The sequence below is a fragment of the Pristis pectinata genome, chromosome 24 (genome assembly GCF_009764475.1).
Source record: "Pristis pectinata isolate sPriPec2 chromosome 24, sPriPec2.1.pri, whole genome shotgun sequence".
Taxonomy (NCBI): domain Eukaryota; kingdom Metazoa; phylum Chordata; class Chondrichthyes; order Rhinopristiformes; family Pristidae; genus Pristis; species Pristis pectinata.
This window is the reverse complement of record NC_067428.1, coordinates 1,726,802-1,734,842: the sequence shown is the minus strand read 5'-3', so window position 1 is coordinate 1,734,842 and position 8,041 is coordinate 1,726,802. Positions and strand designations below refer to the sequence as shown.

General features: G+C 47.0%; 1 protein-coding gene across 4 annotated transcripts in view; it reads left to right on the top strand.

Moving 5' to 3' along the window:
* The first annotated feature begins 487 nt into the window (after positions 1 to 487).
* The window catches only part of LOC127582631 (DNA-binding protein RFX2-like), a 113,524-nt gene continuing 105,970 nt past the window's right edge, over positions 488 to 8,041 (top strand). For 3 of the 4 annotated variants that reach the window (XM_052038098.1, XM_052038097.1, XM_052038095.1), the window contains exon 1: positions 488 to 789. The gene's annotated coding sequence lies outside the window, so the exon portion shown is untranslated. Of the gene's footprint in view, positions 790 to 2,068; positions 2,678 to 8,041 lie in introns of those variants that run through there. The other variant, XM_052038096.1, reaches the window with a different exon arrangement.

Genomic DNA, 8,041 nt, shown 5'->3' with positions numbered 1-8,041 from the left:
TGCTGCTCACCCGGGCCCCTCCACACCTCCCTCCGCTGGCGCCCCAGGGCCGAGGTGGTCCCTGAGCCACGTCCTCTGCCTCCACCGCCGGCGATCCGTCAGCAGCCGCCATCGCGGAAGGAGAGCGGCGGGAGAAGCCGGGCCGGGCCGGGCCGGGTCCGGCCGGCGGGGGGGGGGGGGGGGGGGGAGGATGGGGGGACCGGGGCCTGGGGGAGCCGGGGTGGGGGAGGGGTGGCCGGGGGTGGGTGGGGGCGGCGGAGGGCGAGGGCCGGAGGGAGGGAGGGAGGGAGGGGGGCCTGGCCGGGGTGAGTTGGGGCGACGGGGGGGAGGGCCGGGAGTGGGGACCCGGGCCGGGGGGGGGGGGAAGGGGCGGTGGGGTGGGGGGAGGAGCCGGGCACAGGCGCCGGACCCAGCGGGGGGGGGGGGGGGGGGGGGCGGGCCGGGCCGGGGCGCGCGCACGAGCCTTCACCTCATTGGCCAATAGGAATCCGTTGCCAGGACAATGACGATTACCGCAGGAAATCAACGGCCTGGGGAAAACGCCTTTGTTACCGGAAGCTGCCGGAGGGTGGCTTGATTGACGGCCCGACAAGCCAAGTAGGTGCGGGGATCCGCGCGGGGCGGGTGACGCAGGGCCAATGAACGTGGAGAATGAGGTGCGGGGGCGGCACCATCGCGCAGCCGATGACGCGGGTGGAGATCGGTAGCAACTGTTGCCTTGAGAATAAACGCCATAGTCACGGTAGCCGTGGAGACTGTTACCCACCAACAGCTCGGGCCCGCAGCAAGGTGAGCACCGCTTCCCAGTTCGAGTCAGGCCTCGGCCGTATCCCGGGCTCCGTGCCGCCCCGGGCGACAGTGGAGGGTGTCTCCGTGTCCCTCAGGAGCCATGTGCCGCGCCGCTCTCTGTTTACCGCGTCCGCTGCAAAATGGCGGGTTACCCTGGGCAGGAGTGAGCGGACGGCGGCTCCCGGGCCGGCGGCCCGACCGAGAGCCCCGGCTCTCTCCTTCCTCCTCGTCCGGAGTGAGCGGCCGCGGATCGGGAGTAGTGTGTGACCGCGGGGTGGCTCGGAGGAGCGGGGGGAGCCAGGCTGTGCTACCTCCAGAGCAGCAAACCATCCGCTGGAGGAGCTGGGCGGTCCAGCAGTATCTGTGGGGTGGTGTCGACATTTCGGGTGGAAACCCTGCATCAGGACCTCAGAATTCCGTTCCCCCCACTGATGCTGCTCGATCTGCCGAGTTCCTCCAGCAGTTTGTCTCTTTTTGCTCCAGATCCCAGCATCTGCAGTCTCTCTTGTGTCTCCAACTATTTGCAGAGTCTGGCGCGACTCTGGTTAGTGAGTAAGATCAGGGATCTAGTGATGTGCAGTGGCCTGTTTGGCCCAAATGGCAGGAAGCAAAGGGTAATATGTGAAAGGTGTCTTTTTATTATCAGTAGGATTGCAAAGAGCTCAACGATCAGCTACTCTTTGTACTATATAACATGGATTAAAACGTAGATCTGAGGGCATGTTTAAGAAGTTAGAAACACTGGCCATATGGTAAGCAGGAAAGCTTTGGATTGCAATAAAATTATAGATAGATCAGATGGGCAATAAAATAGCAAATAGAACCTAATTCAGAGAAGTGAGAGAGTGAGGGAGATGCAACAGCACGAAGGGCTGGAGAAACAGGGAATTTGGAGTGCATGTGTCCTGGTCCTTAAAGGTAGCAGGGCCAATCAGTAAGGTGACACAGGTGTTTTATTGTAAGTCAAGGCATAAAAAACAGGGAGGTTATGCAAAGACTGTATACTATGGTATGATTTGATAAGCTAGTGTGGGTGAGGGAAGGCTTAACTGAGGTGTAGAAAAGTGAGGATTCGCGATAGAGTGATTAGAAGGAAATATTCCCTTGGTGTTGTCAGAAATCAGGGTCAGAGATTTAAAGTTAGAACAATTTATGGGGCAATAAGGAACATTTTTGAATGTATCTGGAAATAGCTGCCTGAAGTGGTGTTAGAAACAGAAAAAACATCACATTTAAACAGCGCTTACTTTTGTGACCTGTGGAGCTGGATGTTGGGATTAGGCTTGGTAGCTCTTTTCTGACCAGTACGGGTACAGTGGGTTGAATGTCCTTCTTTGCAGCTCCAGTTTTGCCCAGCACTAGATATTGTAAACCATTGTTATGAAAAAGTTTAGGAGGATGGCCATGGGATTGTTTCTGTTCTCTGCATTAGTGATAATTAGTAGTCTTGAAAATTCTTGTCGAGATGACCAAATTGTTTGTTCGGTGAAAGGCTATGTGCTACATATCAGCCCCTTAATTTCTCCCATGGTTAATTCAGAAATAAGATTCCCTATTTGCATCTTTAAGTGTGAAATGAGGAAGTGATCTAAAGAAATTCTGAGGTAATTTCTGGACTGTTTGTGCAGCTTGACATCTGTTTGGCTTTCTGCGTCTTCATGCCTCAGCCATGCTTGGTCAGATATTGATTGTTTAAGTTGCTTTGTTTTTGCTCCATAAATCTTCATACAGCATTCTTATGGTGAAAACTTTAGTGTAAAGTTAATGGAGATGCCTGGACACTCTCAAGTGAAGGCCAAGGATCCAGAGTTTTGTGAGAAGGCATGCCATATCGTGGTGAAAGAGAAAACGAGATCGCTTCATAATTTGTGCAACAACTGGAATAAATGTAAAATTAATGTGACTATTTAAATATTTGTGAATTGAAAGGTAATCAAAGAGCAGTGATGTTTCATGATTGAAAAGGAAACAAAACCTGCCCAAACTGAAAATGTTCATGTGTCGGGTAGTATCTTTGGAACGAAAAACAGAATTAATATTTTGTGTAAGTGACATTTTATCGGAATTGGTCGAGTGGGAGTGCAGTACAGAATCGAACCGCTGGGCGAGTGGAACCTCGGGGTCACACTTGTGGGTTTAGCAGAGGTGTGCTGCCAAGCAGTCACCCAATCTGCATGTAGTTTCTCCAATGTAGAGGAAACCAGATTGTGAGCACGGAATGTTGTACACCGCAAGTGAATTGCTGCTGTAACTGCAAGGACTGTTTGGATCTCTGGATAGCAGGAAGGGAAGAGATAAAAGCAGGTGTTGCATCACCTGTGGTTGCATAGAAAGTTGCTGTGAGAAAGGAAGTGGGCGATTGGTGAAAGAGTGTGCTAGGATACTGGTCTCATTGCAGTACTGAAAGTAGGGGGGAACGCTTACAGTGGTGGATCACGTGGATGGTGGCAGAAATTTTCAGCAATCAGGACAAATACCACAGAGCCAATGAAGCAGGGAAAATGGAATGGAGCCATTTTTGGAAGCGGTGTGGGAAGAGGTGTAGTCAAGTGGGAATCCATGGCTTATGATCGATATCAGTCACTGATTCTTCCACTGGGATGGAAAAAGTTCAAAAAGGACTCTTGTGACTTTGTGAAAGTGGACTGTGGATGGAGTTGTGAAAGTGAAACAAGGATGGAAGTTGACATCTCCTTTCACACTGTTGTTTTCAAAATGTCTTCATTTTTGCTCCACTTAAGTTTTGTCTCCACCTTAGTTGATGGAGCTTTCAACTGTGTCCATTTGGTTTCCCAGACATCTCATTCCACTCTGCTCCCATCCAGAACAACGACAGGGTTCCCCTTGCTGTCACCTCCCACCCTGCCAGCCTCCGCACTTGCAGATTGTTATAGTCATGTAGCACAGAAACAGGCCCTTTGGCACACTGTCCATGCTGATCTTTCTACCCATCTATCCTAATCCCATTTGCCCACAATAGGGCTGTATCCTTCTCTACTTTGCCTATTTCAGTGTCTGTCCACATGCCTCTTAAACGCAGTGATTGTATCTGATTCCATCACCTCCTCTGGCACATTGTTCCAGATATCAACTACCTTCAGATCTTCTTCTTCCTCTTACCTCAAACCTATGCTCTCCTGACTTTGATAGCTCAACCATGGGATGAAGATTTGATCAGGTTATCCCTCGGCCTCCTTCACTTCAGGAAAAACCCAGCCTTTCCAATCTCTCCCCACAACTAATGTCCTCCAATCCAGGCACCGTCCTTGTGAATCTCCTCTCCACTCTCCAGAGCAACTACATCCTTCCTATAGTGGTGACCAGAACTGCACACAGTACTCCCAAGTGCAGTCTAACCAGTGTTTTGTAAAGTTGCAACATAATGTCCCAAATTTAATATTCTGTGCCCTGAGCAATGAAGGCAAGCATTCCATATAGCTTCTTCACCACCCTGTCAATCGGCAACACCACTTTCATGAAACTGTCTCTTCTTCATCAGAATTCCTTAGTGCCCTACAATTTACTCTATATGCCCTACTCCTATCTAACTTTCCAAAATGCATCACCTTGTTGAGATTAAATTTCATCTGCCAACACTCTGGTCAACTTTTCATCTGACCTATATCCCGCTGTAGCCTTAGACGATTGTTCTTGTTGTCCACAACACTGCCAATTTTTGTGTGATCTGCAAACTTACTGATCATGCCTCCTACATTCACATCCACTGTCCTCTGTAATCTCCCTGCCTTCAAAATGATGCCAACAATTTTTTCTTCTCAGTTCCCCTCGCTAAGTATTTCATGGGACTGTCTCTTCAACTGCCCTCTAATTTACTCTCCCATCTCCACCTACACCCACTGCCTTCGTCACATTACCTCCCTATACAACTGCAGGGGAGGCAATATCTTTTTCTTTGCCTCTCTCCTCACCATCTTGAACCCCTTCCAGAATGAGCAGAGATTTAGTTGTACATCTTCCAATTTGGTGTACTGAATTGAGTTCTTGCAATGCAATCTCCATTATGTTGGGGAAAACAAAGCCAGATTGCATGATGGCTTTGCAAAATACCTCAGTTTGGTCTGCAGGGGAACTGTTGCCTTAATTTTCCATCCTACTCCCTCTCTGCCTTTGGCGTCTTGCACCATTGTAACAAAGCTCAGTGTTGGCTCAAAGAACATCACTTTATATTTCAACTTGGCACAATGTACCCCTCAGGATAACGCATCAATTTCACATAACACATAACCAGCTCTTCAGGTTTATTTCAGAACCTGCTGGCTCTGATGCTTTGCTCTCCGTAACTGCACCCTGACCTATTTTCTGATGACATTATGACTCATCAAGTCTCTGCAGCTCTGAGCGATCCCATTCACCCACTTGCTTCTCCATAATCTATGGTCTCTCACATGCCCAATAAATCCCCCTTAATTTTTCATGCTAGCTACTTGCAATAGGGGAAATCTCCAGAAAAGATTAACAAACCAGCACATCGTTTTGGGACTTGAGGTAACAGGAGCATCCAGAGAAAACCCACTTGAATGTAGGGAAAATGTACAAATTCCACACAGACAGCAGTGGAGGTCTGAATCAAACCTGAGTCATAGAGTTTTCAGCAACAGAACTAACATCTGCGTCATGGTCCTGGAAATACCTGACGAATTTACATTTTCTCTCTTAATTACAGATTTTGAGTATCTGTGGTGCATTGCTTGCATTTTCAACATTGCTTTTATACTTGCCCCCGTCCCACTCCCCCCCCCCCCCACCCTCACCTGGTCTCCCCATTCCTCTTCTCCCTCCCCCTGCACCCCCCCCCCCGATGTAAGCTTATCTTGTATACCCTGTCAACCCCTGAGCTCGCCATATGGTTATCCCAACGTTTTACCTTGAACATCCTTTTTTGAATGCCTCCTGCCGCTCTGACACTAATCTGTCTTTAAGTAAGTTGCCTAGGCTCTCAAAATTTACCTTCACCCTATTTGGAACCTTTGCCTTTTTCCATAACTGTTGTAAATCTAACTGAATTGTACTCGCTACAGCTAAAAGGCTATCCCTTTTCCCAGCTTCATTCCCTCATCCAAATACAGAATTGTATCTCCTCTTGAGTTTGCTTAATGTGTTCTTAAAAAGATCTACAATGTAAAATGAGCCTGCAATACATTTTACATTGACTGTTTTCCAGACTGTTTTGGAATAATTGAAACACTGCACTTTTTGTTTGTACTGTCAGAAACTTGCCTATAAATTTGCTGTTCTATCTTCCTTGGATTGTTTGATGCATAGGTGACTTCCAACCATATGATTGGCCTTTTTTAAGTTTCTTTAGCTGAACCTATATTGCCTACTTTGATTCTTTTAACATTTTGTCCCTTCTCACAGCTGAATTTTTCTTGAATCTTGATGCCACTCTTTTTTCATTCCTCCTTCTATCTTTTCAAATCCTGTGACCAAGAATGTTGAGCTGCTGTTCCTCTGCTTCCTTAAGCCATGTTTCAGTGTCAGCAAATACGTCATACTTGCATTACATTATTTGTAAGCGCAACTTATCCGCCTTGTACCTAAATAGAAAATGCTAGAAACACTCAGCAGGTCAGGCAGCATCTGTGGACAGAGAAATGGAGATGACGTTCCAGGTCAAAGCCCCTTCTCCAGAACTGGGAAATTTAAAAAAAAGTACTTTTAACTTGCAAAGAACATGGGGGAAGGGTGGATAAGAAGTGGGGAATGTCTGTCAAAGGCTGAGGACAGGTTGTCAATGGGCAGATAGCAGGTGTCAAAGAAGTGTGATGTGTTGTAAATAGTAGGTCAGACCTGCGAGTATAGAGGGAAATATCACAGGTGGATGACTTGTAGCAAAAATGGAGGGTTCTGATTTGTGCAGAGAACGTTGGAGAATTTAATATTGAACCCAGAAGCCTGCAGTGTGTCCAGATGGAAGATTAAATGCTGTGCCTCAAGTTTGTCAAATCTTGACCTGAAATATTAACCCTGTTTCTTTCTTAACAGATGTTCAGATGTTGCCTAATCTGCTATGTGTTGATAGATTTGTTTTTTTGTTTCTAATTTCCAACAATCTTCAGTTTTATGATTTTCATGCCTTGTACATAAAATGTAAGTGCAGACTGAGAGTTACCTATTTTCCAACCTTTGTTTTCTCTGCCATTCCAGGAAAAGGATGGAATTTGGGATGGAGTTGTGGACAGTGTAGAGAATACAGTAGGATATAGATCAGTTACAGATATAGGCAGAGAAGTGGCAGATGGAGTTTAACCGAGCAAGTATGAGGTCAAGTGTAAGGAGAAAGTGTACAGTTAATGACAGGACCCTTAATAGCATTGATGTACAGAGGGATCTTGGAGTCCAAGTCCATAGCTCCCTGATATTGGCCACACAAGTAAATAGGATGGTAAAGAAGGCTTATGGCATGCTTGCCTTCATTGGTTGGGGTATTAACTATAAGATTAAGGAAGTCATGTTGCAGCTGTATAAAACTTTGGTTAGGCTGCACTTGGAGTATTGTGCGCAGTTCTGGTTGGCCCGTTACAGGACGGATGTGGAAGCTTTGGAAAGGGTGCAGAAGAGATTCACCAGGATGCTGCCTGGATTAGAGGGTATGAGATATAAGGAGAGGTTGGACAAACTTGGGTTGTTTTCTCTCAAGCATCAGAGGCTGAGGGGAGATCTGACAGAAGTTTATAAAATTATGAGAGACATAGATTGGGTAGATAGTCAGATTCTTTTTCCCAGGGTAGAAATGTCAAGTACTAGAGGACATGCATTTGAGGTGAGAGGGGGAAAGTTTAAAGGGGATGTGTGCAGCAACATCTGTACCCAGAGTGGTGGGTGCCTGGACCAGGCTGCCAGGGAGGGGTAGTGTGGAAGCAGATATGATGGTGGCACTTAAGAGGCTGTTAGATAGACACAAGAATATGGAGGGGTATGGATCTCGTACAGGCAGAAGAGATTTAGTTTAATTTGGCGTTGTGCTTGACACAGATGTTATGGGCCAAAGAGCCTGTTCCTGTGTTGTACTGTTTTATGTTCCAAGCCTTCTAGACTTCTTCACTAGTCTTTTGGTTTTTCTTTCCAGTTGTTCATTTTTACCTTTTGAATCTATGTTTGGCTCCCAATTGTCTTGATGAGCTGACATAAAGGATATTGGTCCTGTTCCCGTCGAAGCACAACTTGTCTGGCCTGTATAGATTCAACCTTCCTCAGACCTGATCCCAACATCCTGAGCATTTAAAGTTTC